Source organism: Triticum urartu, chromosome 5 (assembly GCF_003073215.2).
Source record: "Triticum urartu cultivar G1812 chromosome 5, Tu2.1, whole genome shotgun sequence".
In the NCBI taxonomy this organism is placed as follows: Eukaryota; Viridiplantae; Streptophyta; class Magnoliopsida; order Poales; family Poaceae; genus Triticum; species Triticum urartu.
In genome coordinates, this window is record NC_053026.1 from 638,918,837 (window position 1) to 638,932,771 (window position 13,935).

The 13,935-nt window shown below is 44.9% G+C and overlaps 1 pseudogene; it reads right to left on the reverse strand.

The window, feature by feature from the left end:
* Positions 1–3,590: 3,590 nt before the first annotated feature.
* LOC125511480 lies at positions 3,591–7,522 on the reverse strand (annotated as a pseudogene).
* Positions 7,523–13,935: the final 6,413 nt, after the last annotated feature.

Genomic DNA, 13,935 nt, shown 5'->3' on the forward strand with positions numbered 1-13,935 from the left:
GTGGGTGAATGACTCAGCCACTCGGGCTCAACTATTCACAGATGTAAAACACGTGTTAAAAGCAAAAAAAAAACAACTATAAACCCTTTAGTTGAGTTTATTTTTCATTTCACATTTTCCCTTTTTGCCTCGGTTTTTCTTGGGAAGTAAATTGTGATGCCTAGCTCTACAACGTTTTGGACCTTTCAAAGTTGCAAATCCAAAGCAAACCATACACATAGACCAAAAATGCTACACCTAGTCACCTACGTATGAATCCTACCCTTTCTTTTCTAAACAAAACACCACCCACTTTATTCATTAGATAAAATAGATACATCGTCTGTGAGGAAATTCACAATTTCATTCAACACTTCCTCAAACCAATCATAAGTCGCAGAAAATCTCGCTAACCTAGCTAGTTCGTGAGCTACCTTATTTGCTTCTCTATTACAATGTTCAAACCTAGAAATAGGAAAATCACAAGCGAGATAATAACAATCATCAAAAATCACCGCTGCTGCAATCGCATGACCTCCTCCATTGTTCATTGTCTCGATGACCTCTAGATTGTCAGAATTGATAACTAGACGGTTGCACCCTATTCTTTGCGCCAGGGACAACCCATATCGGAGTGCCAAAGCTTCAGCTGCCAGGATGTCTGCGCACCAGTCTATTTTTTCATTCGCCCCTGCAATAAATTTACCTCTGTCATCCCTGAGTACTGCCCCAACAGTGCCCCTGAGCTCATCATGATTAAACGAAGCATCAACATTAAGTTTTACAAAACCCATAGAAGGTCTGGTCCAACCCCCCTTTTTTATCGTCGCTTTTGGAGAGCAAGCAGTAACAAAATTGGTTGTAATTGCACGGATCCCCTGTGATATCTGAGAGACGCTCTGGGTTATTTCCTCACGGACCAATTTATGTCTTTCCCACCAGAGGTACCAGGTAGTAATGGCAATCGTATCTCGAACATTCCTAGTTGCCACTGAGGTCAAATCCTGTTCTGGCATAAGAAGTAAGAACTCCAGAACCGCCTCACCTGCTCGATCAATTTCACAGGCTCTCGTAATGATTTCGTTCAAACCCAGCCTTCTCCAAACCTCTCTTGCTTTGTGGCAGAGAAATAAGGCATGCTTTGTATATTCTGGATTAGAAGAGCAGGTAGGACATTGAGGCGATACCTTGATATGTCTATTGGCAAGCGTAACACGACACGAAAGCGTCCCATGCAGTGTACGCCAAATGAAAATTTTCACCTTAGCCGGACACGAGAGCTTCCAAATCTTATGCCAAATAAGATTTGCATTTGTTCTTCCTCGACCATTCACATGTCGTAGTTTTTTACCGTGTTGATGTTCCCATTCCATGAAATACGCTGACCAAACTGAGAACATACCATTTTTTGTATAGCTTCATGCAACAAAATCCGGCATATCATGTGGAGAGAGAGGGATAGCAAGTACTCGCCGTGTGTCAGTGGGCCAAAGAGTTTGTCTCACCAGTTCCACATCCCACTCATTAGAAATAGGATCAATAAAATCAGCAACCCAAGAGATTAGATGGTTCCCTCTTGGCGTGCTGACTTTTCTATCCGCACACTTTGGAATCCAGGCGTCCACCCAAATATCAATATTCTGACCGTTCCCCACTCTCCATATATACCCACGTTCAAAGAATACCTATGAATCAACTTCAAAAAAAAAGAGAATACCTATGAATCCTACTTAATCTTACACACTTTCCTTTCTCTACCAATCAAAACTTCCCCCTGATTTCAGGGTGGGCCCGTGCGCCCCTAATAACTAATGATAGTCCTCCAAATCAGCCTCTGCATAACATTACGTAAATAAATTACATAGTTGTAGTATTGCTTGACATAGACATAGACTAACCGAAAGAATGGACATAAACTCTCGCGTAAAATCAGACGGTTAGACAAAGTCCAAGACGCCGACCGATGATTGGTGTCATCTTAAACATGCACCCTAGAATTAAAGAGCTGTTGCTGCTGGCCTTCCGTGGACAGGGCACCGGTCAAGAGTGTCACGTCCTTCTGTGCCTGCCTAGCAAGCTGCTCTGTTGACGTGACGGAGATACTTACAAACGGTGTGGAAACGTGTTTGGTCAATCCTGTGAGAATAGACCACTTCTTCAGGGAAAGAAGAAAACAAAATTATTCGTTAGGAAAGAGGATACCACGTTGTTCCTTCCTGACTACCGTGGAAAACTGAATGGTCCTTGCAACAATGACCGGAACCAACCAGCTAGCTAAAGGTTTAATCAATGATACTCTTTCATCATCTTATAACGACAAATAAAAAAAAAACTCGACTGGAATGATGTGTGTGTGTGTGGGCAACTCATGTATGCAGAAGGAAGAAGACTTCGACATCCTAAAAACTCGGGTGTGTTTTTCGATATTAGTGAAGGTGTTTTTGTACATGCCTATGCTACTTACTTAATACTGCGCCGCCCGGAATTATTTGATATATCTAAACGTGCTTGTAGTTCTAAATACTTTCATTTATATCCATTTCTTCGACATGTAATTCGGGATGGAGGGAGTATATATGATCCTTTGACTTTTCAAAATAAAGAAATAAATAACTTGGATAAAGTTGTTGCTTTGAGTTGCATTTTTGGCTCATCGCACTTCGCCAAAGAGTGGTGACCAACCGAACGACTCGTCGGAACACATCTTCTTTTTTTTTTAGAGAGACTTTCTATCACATCTCCGGTAGGTGAATGTCAAATTCATGTGCCCTGTGATGGCTCTCATGAGTCATGAGAGATAATGACCAAAGAGAAAAAGAAAGAAGCGCTGCGCAGCCATGGACAAACACACAAGGTCGCGTCACCAAAAATAGTACGTAGTACTACCAGTGTGTACAAGTCAGCTCTAATCATCTTGTCAGGGTGGGATGGGAACCATTAATTTCGGTCACACCACGGGTAGGTGAATGATAGCACGACACATGAAAAATGAACCGAGGATATATGAATAGGAGCGCAGCCAGGGACAAGCACTGAAGAGGGTCGCATCAGCTAGCTGCCCCACGATGCAATTCAGTTTCTGTCATCGTCGTCGTCTACAATGACACTAACCTATTATGAGCTTGCTACAAAGATCGTCTCCGGACAACTGAGATATAAAAAAGGGAACGTCTTGCTCAACCAGTCGACTGAATCTCGTTTTGAATCAGTCGATTTGGCCTGGATGAATTTGAAGCGTTGGATAGAAAACGAACGGCTCAGATTGTTTCTTCCTCCTCCCAACAGTTTCTTCTTCCTCCCGCACGCCGCCTCCTGCGGCCGGCGGCGCTCCCCGCAACCGCCCCGCCATCCCACCCCCCACCGCCGGTCTTCCGTCGCCCCGGCCATCCCTCTAGCCCCCCCCCCCCCCCCCCACCGAGCTTTTTCTCCGGCCACCGCCCCCACCCTGAACCCTAAGATAGATAATGGGATGATGGCGGCGAGCCCATTCCTTCTCTCTGGCAAGGCCCTTCCTTCTTCCTTCTCCTTCCATGATTCAAAAATCGACTGACCCGAACTCGAAAAGTCAGCTGACTGAAATCTAGCTAAACTGTACAAAAATGTCCAAAGAATGAGTGAAACAACGTGTCATAGTAGCAAAGTTAAATTTGGAACGGCCTGAGAGTATCACAACGCAGCATCATACTTGTCTTTTGGCTAAGGAACGCAAATGAAAAACAAACTTTAAATCCCATCAGAAATTGGAAGCGTAAATTTGCACATACATACCAGCTTGCTTGCCGCCGAGTCGTAGCCACCATACTAGTCATCAGAAAAACCAAAATTCCAAACCTCTTCATAGCTGACTTTGACTAGAAGATGGCTTGGAAACATGTCGATGGCACTCCTCAAGTCAGAGTCCGCACTTCTCTTGTCGGACTCTGAAGCACGGTGGCAGCAGATTTTTGCAGTCAGCTCTTCAAGTGCTAACAATTGCTCGAGGCCGGCAGGTGCAGCCCCAATCTGCTCCGATCCATGTACATTGAATTTTAGCTTCAGCCTTTGGAGCCTGGGCATTGCTCCGGCCTGGAAGGTCAAGTGCAAAGCACTACTTAATAGAAGCTTAAAACTCTTTAGAGCAGGGAATGCTCCTCTCTCGATGGAAATCACTTTGTTTGTGGTTTTTCCGGTCTCTACATCGAGGTGAGTGAGGGCGGGCAGCTCAGCAAGGATACCAACACCATCAGTTAGCAGCTGACCAACTTTGAATTTTAACTGGCAGAGGTTATGGAGTTCCCCCATCCAGCTAGGGACCCTGGAAAACCAGCACCTCCATTGCATGATAAGTCTCTCAAGGCGGTAATGAGTTGGGGGAGGAAACAATGGCATGAAGCCATCTATGCAGCCGATGAGATCGACAAACAGGTTCTCTAGGTGACATAGGTTTCCCAGAGAAGAGCATAGAGCATCCATGCGTCTCTCCCAGTCATCCTTACGAATGCCGCACGTGAGATATAGAAATTTCAGATTGGTAAGCTCTCCAAGGCCCCTGATATTATCTAGCTTGTACAACGTAAAATCAAATCCAAATAGATGACGCAGGGATTTCATATTGCCAATCCCATCAGGGAGCCTCGTCCAAGCTTTCAGAAACATCAAACGGGGTAGATGAATTATATCTGACGGAACCCTGTCACAACTAAACAGCTCAAGTGTCTCCAAGTGTTGAAGCACTCTAATCTGTGTTGGTAGCTGGTATGAACAACCATCACTAATGCATAAATACCTCAGCTGATAAAGTTTACACAATCCAGTGAGGTCAACTTCAGCATCATCAAGGTCAATATGAACAACTCGGAGGAACTTGAACTCTGACAAAGGAGGTGTAATCTGAGAGCTCCCAAAGAACATAATCGACCGAACCTGCGACATACTATTATTTGTCGATACTATTTCTCGGCCATTACTTGCACCATCCAAGCGGATAGACAGCCGACGGACCTTGCATTGCAGTCTTGTAAAGGCATGTGGGTCATCCACTATAGTGAGAAAATTCTCCTGTGCTGACTTAATCAAGATAAGATTAAGCAACATATCATGAACCTTGCATTTTGTCACCGACCCTCTCTTATCGAATTCTACAGGTTGAATAAGGCTTCTATTCACAAGCTCATTGAAATAATTTCTTGCAACCTTCTCCACATCTTGTCCATTTCTATACTGATGAAACCTTCAGCCATCCACTGGCGTTCCAGATTAGACCTCTCTATTTGGTAGTCCTCCGGATACATACCAAGATACAACAAGCATGTCTTCAGATAAGGAGGAAGATCTTTGTAGCTGAGGTTTAAGATTTGCCTCATCCCGTCAAGCATGTGATTGCTTTCCGAGCCCATAGAATCTTGTACATATTCCCACCTTTCCTTTTGGTTGCAATTTTTATTTGCTAGCATACTAGATATACTAATAACTGCAAGAGGTAAACCACCACATTTTTTGAGAATTTCAACCGAAATATCTCTAAGCTGGGGAGGGCAAGCTTCTTTCGAGCCAAATACCCTACCAAAAAACAGCCTTGTTGAGTCTTCGTTGGTGAGGGGCTTCATTTGTAAAATGCAATCACGGGAGCAACATGTCATAGCCGCATCTTGCTTTCTTGTAGTTACTACTACTCTGCTAGCAAGATCATTTTTACTAAAAACACATTTAATAATATTCCATGCTGATATATCCCATATATCATCAATTATGATCAAATATCTGCCAAACATTCAACATAATGTTAGGTCAAGTAGCAGAAATTTATCAAATAATGTATAAAGGTCGAACTAGAAAAACTCAACTTTGTTCATTCAAATATTAGTTGTGATTGAATAACAAAATAGATCTTTACTTAGATCATGGTTCTTGGTAAAGTAAATTTATGGAAGCATCATAATATCTAGAAGTGAAAACTATTAAACACGTTTTGTTTAAGAAATGTTCTTCACCCATAAGAAATGTAGCAACCAATTAGAAGTATAAAACTAAGTTGATAATCTGGTACAAGTTTATTAAATGCAACTAACTAATGCATTTTAAACAATATTTCTTCTTTGTGTTTCTTACGTCATCTAATGATTTCCTCCCATGTTTTAAATTTTTAGACTAAATTATGCATATACACTATAAATGTATCTTTGAGAAATCCTATTATTGGACACAATAACAAATCTCAATACATGAAGCAAGAACTTGTACCTCTTAGTTTGGAGATGTTCTCTGAGCATTTCGATAAGACGTGACTCGCAAGTGTGAATAGATGTCTCTGTGCCAAGTTTGGATAGTAAAGTGTGGAGAATTTTTTGAATGTTAGGCTTTTGAGACACCGTCACGAGAGCATGAGTGTCAAATTCTCCCTTGACCCTACGGTATACCTGTTGTTTTTCCCAGACCTCCAAATCCCACAATTGATACAGCCTTCAACTTCTTCTCCTCATCCATTAACCAACTGACAAGCTCATTCGCTGGTCCTTCTATACCGACAAGGTCAGCCACTTCTGTGTAGAGTGCAGTGACTCGTGGGTCAATGTCAACATTACTTGATGGGGGTATACGAAGCTCATACCTTCTTTGACGTTCACTTGTCTCTAGCACAAGTTGTTTGACCTCTTCGATTTGTCCAGCAATCCGATGACGATCCCTCAAAGTTTTGAGGCGTCGAACAGTATTGCTAACAAGCCCAGTAGTTCTATCATTTTCACCAATGCTTTGCATGAAGTCATCGATGATGTCCTCGATCTCATAAGACATCTCCCTCACCATGTCTCTCCACCTCTTGGTTTGTGGATCTAGCTCATCTAGATCTGAAAGCCCATCAAGAGCATACTTCATGCTGATAAGCTCATTATTAATGAACCTCACTTCTTTTCGCAGGTTCTTCAGCCTCGTAAACTCCTTTCCCACGAGGGTTGTCAGCTTACCCAACAAATAGTTCATCACACCAGTAGAAGCACTCACCATTATTCCAGCCATCTCTTGATGAACAGCTTATCTTGGCCCCAGGTTAACTATACTCCTGCAGAATGGGAATTGCATGGGTCAGAACTTCAGAATAGTTTTCTTCCTAGATGACCCTCATTGGGACTCCAGAGCATGATAACCAGAGGGAATGACGATACCAACCAATCCAATAGAAAGCAATACAGTTTGATGATTTGAAAGCAATTTCACAGCAAATGAGCTTGAGTTTGGAGAGATTTAGTTACCTGAAATTTGCAGCGTGTGCTTGGACTATTCCATGGCCAAAGCAAGCAGCACCGAATGCCGGCTGGTTCAACAGTCTATCAAGATCTGGTCTGTGAGAAAAATGGAATAGTTCGCACCTACTGGTTATGGAGAAGATGGCATTGAATTGCAGCTGCAAGTGAGGTAGACGAAAGAAAGAAGTGAATAACTTAACAAGATACCGGCCCTCTGCAATAATGGAGTCTAAAAAATTAAGCATGTGCAATACTTAACCCAACACGAGACACGCATTCCAACAGGTCTCTCTCACAGGATGGGCCTGCACTGAACTTACCCTACAGAGTTAGTTCCCAGTTGCTTTCCATTTTATACTTTCTTTTTTCCTTGCGAGCTACTAATAGAGACTGGATCACCTCTACGTTCACGCTAGGGCCAACAATTGGCAGGATATTATTAACTATAGTTGTACTCTAGATTCACCCTGCCTAATGTTAACGAGGCTGCATGAATGCAGTTCATAGTTAATTAACTTAGATTAATCATCTAGATCCACGCCAAACCCACCGCAGAAAATAGCCATGCTCATTTCCATGTGCAAGCCAGTGAAGACTTGACCATGCACATTTCTACAGATCATAGATTAATCAGAGCTTTCGCTCTGCATTGTTTCAATATTTCCGAAAGAGCTTACAAATCTCATCAGAGAGAATGCATATGTAGATTGGCGGCCAGGTTTTCTTTTCACTCATGAAATGACACCCATGCTGCTCCTCACTAGTTTCTACCGAAAAATTCTTGGTTTTGTTAGGATTGGTAGCAACAAACTGATGAGGCTGGGCATGCGCTGCAGCTAGCTCTGAAACTTGGTGGGCTTTCTTCCTTCCATTTGTACATGCACCTCCCTGTGTAAGTATACACACACTACTATATCAATATAATACTTGCAAGTCCTGCAGCGCTTTGTAGAAAAGATCTCATCAGCTACTCCGTAATACTAATATGATGAGTTGACCAAGATGGCGTATCAATACCAGAATGCTGATTATCCCTGAGATCAAGGTGCGGACTTGCACAAAAAGGGCAGCCCCAGTGCATGTAGCTCCCGCTTGCGCAGGGTCTGGGGGAGGGTCCGACCACTTTGGGTCTAGGTGCGGACTTGCACACATGAGACATAAAATTAGTGAAGGACATATTGTTTGGTATAGCTCAAATTGCTGATCCATGTGTCATACTGACAGGGCATGTATCTCCCAGGAACTGTACAATACTGGCAGGCTAACCATCACCGGTAACCGTCAGGGAAGCTTTCCATGCCAGTCCAGGAATAATAGCTCTCCCTGGATAAGGATCTGTGTCAAGTAATGCGTCAGGAAACCTCACAAGAAAAGTTTTATGGCGGTTTTCAGTACCTTAATCCGTCGCAGCTTTACACCATCATGAAAGAAATAAGGATTCTGCTAGTGTATAAGCTCCTTCGCCTAACGGCAATCTTTCTTAACATACAGGTCAACTCTAACACATGACATCAGGGCATTCGTACGTCTCAAAACACAAATTAAACAAGGTATCAGATACCAAGACTTGCTATCCTATGCCAGGTCCTCCTGTCATATCCAGCCAACTCTACCATTACTCCACTATGACTGTACATACAAAACAAAAGCAACTTGTTTAGGATGCCTAAAACAAATGCCAGCTGCAAGCATCTATGTCCTATCCACTGTACTAGCACAGATAAAAATATGGCTCTAAACTAACGAGCAACTTGATTAACTTATCCAGGGTCTAACTGTTCCATTATATATCTTCACAACATTCAAAATTTTGATATATATAATGTAATGACACACAAATGACACGATGACAACGATGAAGCAGGAAGCTGCGTTCTGGCTCTACCCTATCATGCAGCAAAAGCTTAGCTTGTGAACACCTATACACGATCCACAAACATCAACAAGTCCCTGGGAGCTCACCTCCACTCAAACAAATACGGCCCATCAGGAAGGAGGATCGTGACCCGAGCTAGAGTAAGGCCCACCTTGTTCGCTCAGCATCTTTTTCCAGACAAGAAAAGTTATTTTTGCCGACGAAGACATGAGAAAAGGTCGATCAGCATCGTCGCACTTGCATTGGCATATTTCATTAAAACAATCAAGTCTTTTCAGGACCGATCAGGAGAGTTGTATGCCAATCGCAGCGACGAGGCAGAGCAGAAAGGAGAAGGAGGACATTCGCGCACCTTGGGAACGCCATTGCGTCGCGGCGGCCGGGGTAATGCCGTGGAAGAAGATGCCCACGCGGCATAGTCGTGGTTAGCAGCGTGCGCGCGCGCGTGGTCCAGGAGAAGAGATGGCGTCTAACGGCGCGGCTGGCATTCCGTCGAACAGCTGCCGCGCGCCGCGGTGTGGATGTGGACGCGGCTGGCAGGCAGCCGTACGGGCGAGCGCCACGTCGGGATGGCTTGGAGCGGATCCCCATGGTTGGTGGAGAGGACAAGGCCCGCTGGACCGGACGGGGTCGGCGGCTGCGGCGGCGAGCGAGCGAGAACGGAACGGCAAATTCCGGCGCGGCCGGCCGACTGACGGGGAGCATTTTGTTTGCTACCTGCAGCTGATTGAACCGGTCGGTGTCCCACGCTGGCCGGCCACGGAGCCAACGATGGACGTCAAAACGGGAATATGATTATGTGGCACCTACGTGTACGCCATGTCATGTGACGTGGCAGCTACGTTTGTGCCATATCACCCCTATTTTTACTTGTTCCCAAAAATTGTGAGATAAGAAAAAATATAACCTCTCACGAAACCATATGTTCTAGTTTAAAAAAAACATATGTTCTACTTTTTTTCTTATCAATATTTCATAATTTTTGGTATCATAATGTTTCCATGGTAAATATTGTAACTTCTCCCCAACGGAAGTTGGCTACCTCATCCGCCTCCCACGACGCCCACACACCCCATGATGTAGGTACACCAATTGTGTGGTTTCACATTTGAATTTGCAAGTTGTTTTTACAAGCCTTAGGGCATCTGCGTTTGTCAAAACAGACATCCTCAAATGTCCACAAACACCCGACCGGCCAAAACAGTTCATAAAATGCCTAGAGGTTAATGACTACCGTGCCAGTCCCGTTGGCCTCATCGTCGTTGGCGGCTGGAGCGAACCCGTTGGAGCCGCCGATATGTGCCTCTTTGGAATCCTCGTCATGTTGCTCCGGCACCTAGTTGTCCTCGCCCTCTAGCACCGCGATAGGGCATCGTGTCACATGTCATTGATGTGGAGCTGGCATCACTTGAGGTCGACCTTCTGTGTGCTCTGCACGGACGAGTACACTGCTTGGTTCTCGTCGATGGGGTCCGGATCCATAAGAAGCTTCGCCACGCCTGCATCATACTCACGCTTCGCCTCCAATTGGGCCTCTGTTGCGCAGTGCTCCTCCAGTAGCGCGAGACAGACTTGCTACTTCACCTCCGTCATGGAGAAGAGGTTGTCTGCCCTTGTAGTCGCGGCGTCACCTGCCATCGCCTCCTCCTCCTCCTCCCCGGCGCCTCCTTCTCCGTCATCGCCATGGAATCATCCTTCTCCTCCTCCTTCACCAGTGCCATGGGATCATCCTCATCCTCGACCTCCTCCTTCTCCTCCTCATCCTCCCGAGCTCGGCTTCGGAGAGCTTGGAGGTTGGCCTGCCTCAACGCGGGCCTGGCATGGGGGCTCCGTCGTGTTTTCGGCGCGGCGCTGCGGCATCAACATCTTATACCACGTGAACTTGGAGCGAACCATGGTGACGACGACTGATGGGAAGGTGGATGAGGAGGGGGGCTCCACTAGTGCAGAACCGGGCAATAGCACCGGTTCCTAAGGCCCTTTAGTGCCGGTTTGGTAACTGACGCTAAAATGTAGGCACTAAAGGCCCCCCCCTTTAGTACCGGTTCAGCACGAACCGGTGCTAAAGGGCAACCACGTGGCACGAGCCAGCTTCGGGGGCAGGGAACCCTTTAGTACCGGTTGGTGTCACTAATCGGTATTAAAATGTTGGGGGGGTGGTTTGGGTTTATGATTTCTTTTTCATTTAATTTTGTGTTTTTCATTTAATTCTTTTTCGTTCGCTGGTATTTTACGATACTACATATTGTACACGTTATGCATATATATATAAATAGAATTTCTAGTAGAATCGATCATTATATATATATATATCATCGAATGTCTCACAACCACCATTAATTAATTCACACATATATACACACATGTGTATATATATATATACACACACACAATTTCTCTTAATTGGTGCCTTCGGAGCCAGTGGCATTAGCCTAGCTAATTGGTGCCTTCGGAGCACGATAACAATTGGAAGTGGTTCATGGGGGCGGTAGCGGGTAATACTATTCTCCTTTGGGATATATGACCTGGTCGAGCAAAAATCCCGCTATTTCCTCTTAAATTGCTTCTATGCGGTCCTGTGCTAGGAGCTTGTCCCGCACCTCTTTGAACTGTTAAGAAGGAGATCAATATGCATGTGTATTAGTTGTGTGACTAGATATCGATAATAGTGTAAAAATTGTGAATAGTATTCTGACAATCAATATCGTACCCACTCCTGTCTTTGAGATTTGCTCCTTTCGGACGTCATCATGCGAATGTTCTCGCAAACGTAGTATGCACATAGATCATTTCCTGGCGCCTGCTTCAGGGCCTTTACGAGAATGGAATTTTGATCAGATAATAATTAATCAAGCATGATAATTAAAGAGATGGCAGCTAGTTAGTACTACTTAATTACTTACCTTGGGTCGATACCATTTCAGACGTTGTTTCCATGGGCCTGGAGTGGCCCTGATGAACTTTGCCCAAGCCCTGCCCGCCGACAAAGAAAATGAATAAATGGGTTATTAAATAGTTGTTATCAGGAAATGACGAACTAATTAAATAGGCTGAAATATAGTTAAAAATGATTGAAATTACATGTTGACTATCCCCTTCACGATGGTGTAGTCACTTGCTTTCTTAAGTAGCGAGTCTAGTACTTTAACTGTTCCTTCATCAACTTTAATGATTAACAAGATCCAGTAAAATCTGCATGCACACACGTTTGCATGTCTTAATTAAGCGTGCATATGTAAGCAAAAACATGTAGCTATAGCTAGTAGGGAAAAACAGAATTTGTAGTACAAGACGGTGTGACTCACTGGAAGTTGTAAGGAAATAGTATATCTTCATTGTATTTGAGTTCCTTAAAGAACTGTAGCATGTTTTCCTCTACACATTTTGCGTGATATGGATCTATTTTCCATGTGTATTCATTAATGGTATTTGGGTCAACGAACCCAATGCCATAGCGTCCACCTTTTTTCATTTCATAAATCTTCATCCTGCATAATACCACAGAAAAGAATATAGTGAGGATAATTACAGGTAATGATTGATCAAAATGATCAGCTAGCTTGAGACTTAAATTACAGAAAGAAATCACTTACAGACAATAGCAACTGACGATAGATTTGTCGAGTGCGTCTTTATTGTATAGCTGAAAAAGTTCTGAATACTCAACGGTCACAGCTTTCTTATGGTAGTAATGCTCCTCGTTGACATTCACCATGAGGGACTCTCGATTGAAAATCTTGGTAATGTCCATGTACCATTGATGCAATTCATACATTCTCGTTGGGAGCTTATTGACCTCCTCTGGCTCGACCAAAGGTTGGCCTCGGGCATATTTCCGTTTTATTTCCTCCTCTCTAGTCGGAGACATGGGCTCGATATCGAGGAGTTGTCCAACAGTGATCCCGATCGATTCAGCCTGCGCAATATGCTCTTCGGTTATTACCACATCGCCCAGCCCGGGAACGTTAACGGTTTGCCCACAATAATATTGGGCGCGCCTACTCTCATGTGTTGTTGGCACAACAAGTGGGGGGATTGATTGCGCCCCCTATTCTCCCAGCTGGGGAACGGTTTTACCGCATTTTTTGCCAGCTGATTTGCTCGAGCTCGAGCTCGCCTCTTTCTGTAGACGTGCTCGATTTAACTTCCTGAGGTGGCGCTCATAGTCTGTGTCAACAGTCTTGGGAGCTGGTGGTCTAGCCATACGAATGAAGTGGTCAATCTTTTCCACAAGCACTTTCTCCCTTGACGGCGGTGGCGGTTTCGGTGCAAAATGGGCTTCCACCTCGGCCTTTGATATGGCTACGTTTTCCTCCTTGGACTTGTCGTAAGGCCTCTGCGGAAGAGGCGCGAGGCTTGGACCATATTAAAATCGCTTGCCTCCGCCTGTACCTGCAGTACTACCTCGACTTGTACCGCTACGCACCATAGCTGAGGCGGCTCTCTTCCGTGATTGCTGAGGCGGCGAAGACGGCTGACGTGGCTGAGTTGAAGGAGGGGGAGTGGCCTGAAGCTGTGCCGGACTTGGAGGAGGAGTGGCCTGAAGCTGTGCCGGACTTGGAGAAGGAGTGGCCTGACGCTTTGCCGGACTTGGAGGAGGAGTGACCTGAAGCTGTGCCGGACTTGGAGGAGGAGTGGCCTGACGCGTTGGTGGACTTGGAGGAGCGGGAGTCTGCTGACTCGGTGGCGGACTGCGACGAGGAGTCGGATGACGCGGTGTCGGTGGCCTTTGAAAGATGATGCAATCCTTTCTCCATAGGATGATACGATGGTTGGCCTCTCCTAGTGTGTGCTCATCGTCACCTCCAGGAATGTCAAGCTCTAGCCCTGAATATTGGTCCACCACCTCATCAACCAAGA